Below are 1,678 nucleotides of genomic sequence, written 5' to 3' on the forward strand. Positions count from 1 at the left end.
CCCCCGCGGCAGGGCCGGATCCGAGGGCTTGATGTTCTCGTGCCCAAATTCCGCGTTACAGGCGATCCCTGAGCCTGTGCAGCTGAGTGGGGCCGGGGGGCGCTGGGCGTTGAGCATGTCGGGGTGAAGAGGTTGAAGGGGGCATGTCAACACTGCAACTACCCAGCAGGATGGCCTTCTCACACGCTCCCCTCCTCCTGCACCCAGGACAAGCCGACTCCTGCTGCCCCTCAGAAGCCACTCATATACCCCCGTCCCCCATCCCCACAGGTCAGCGACCCCACCCGCTCCGCCACCCTGTGCCTCTCGCCTCCGGGGATCAAAGCACGAGTCACTCTGACGTGGCTGTCTGCTCACAGGGCAGGCCTACCAGGGCGGGGACTCCCCAAGACACAAGGGGCCTCACACCCCCACTCATGCATTTATTGATCCACGCGTTGATTCACACATTCACCCCTAAACACTCACACTCTGCCTTTTGTTTGCACAATGCCCATCCGCGGTGAATACTCAGCCCAAATCGACGTCTTGATGAGAGGAGCAGAGTTGCAGAAATTCAGGGCAGCCAAAAGTCTTAAGAGGGGTCTAACTGGCATCTAAACAGCGCTGGCTACCTAGAGATGAGTCACAGAGACCCGCAGGGATCCAGTGACTGAGCCGCCAAACGTGAAGCCGCCAATGTGGCCCCTGCCCACGAACCGAGGTGCTGCACCTGCACAGACAGGACGTCTGGAAGGACGCGAGGGTCCCTCTGGGGGCGGGAGCCACGGCACCGGCTTTTCCACTGGCCATGAAGGTAGGACACACGCATTTTTCATTTCAAACACTTAAATATACTGCTATTTTAAAGAGGCAAATATGACCTTATTTCTGCTTTAATGTATTTTTAATAGATTTTATTTTTTCAACGAGTTTTAACAGCAAAATTGAAACGAGGGTACCACACCTCCTGCCCCCACACAGCCCACAGCCTCCCCTACTATAAACGTGCGTTGACATCGTTGACCCTGCATTGACATGTCATTGCCACCCAAAGTCCATGGTTTACGTTAGGGCTCACTCCTGGTGCGGTACATCCCATGGGTTTGGACAAACGTACAATGACATGTATCCTCCATTATGGTGCCTTCCAGAGTAACTTTCGCTGTCCTGAAAATTGCCTGTGCTCCCCCCACCCCATTTGTTCCTCCCTCCCCCTTGTCCCTGGTCTCTATCATATGCACAGTTCCGCCTTTTCCAGAATGTGACACTGTATGCAGCCTTCTCGGATTTCCCCTCGTAAGGTGCATTTACGTTTCCTCCGTGGCTGGATAGCTCCTTGCTTTTTAGAACGGAATGATGTCACATTGTCCAGGTGTACACAGTTTATTCATCCAGTCCCCCACCGTAGGACACCTGGGTTGCTTCCAGGTTTTTGCAATTGTGAGTAAAGCTGCTACAAACATCAGTGAGCAGGTTTTCGCATGGACATGTCCAGCTCCCGTGGGTAGATTTCAAGGGGCGTGATCGCTGGATCTTACGGTAAGAGTGTGGTTCTGTAAGAAACCGCCAGACTGTCTTCCAAGTGGCTGCACTATTTTGCCTCTTAGCAGTGATGAGAGTTCATGGCTACAGAATCAAATCTATACCGGCATCTCCTGCTTCATTACTGATGTCAATAGTTTGTGCCTTTTCTCTC

The sequence above is a fragment of the Pteropus vampyrus genome, unplaced genomic scaffold, assembly GCF_000151845.1.
Source record: "Pteropus vampyrus isolate Shadow unplaced genomic scaffold, Pvam_2.0 Scaffold132, whole genome shotgun sequence".
Taxonomy (NCBI): Eukaryota; Metazoa; Chordata; class Mammalia; order Chiroptera; family Pteropodidae; genus Pteropus; species Pteropus vampyrus.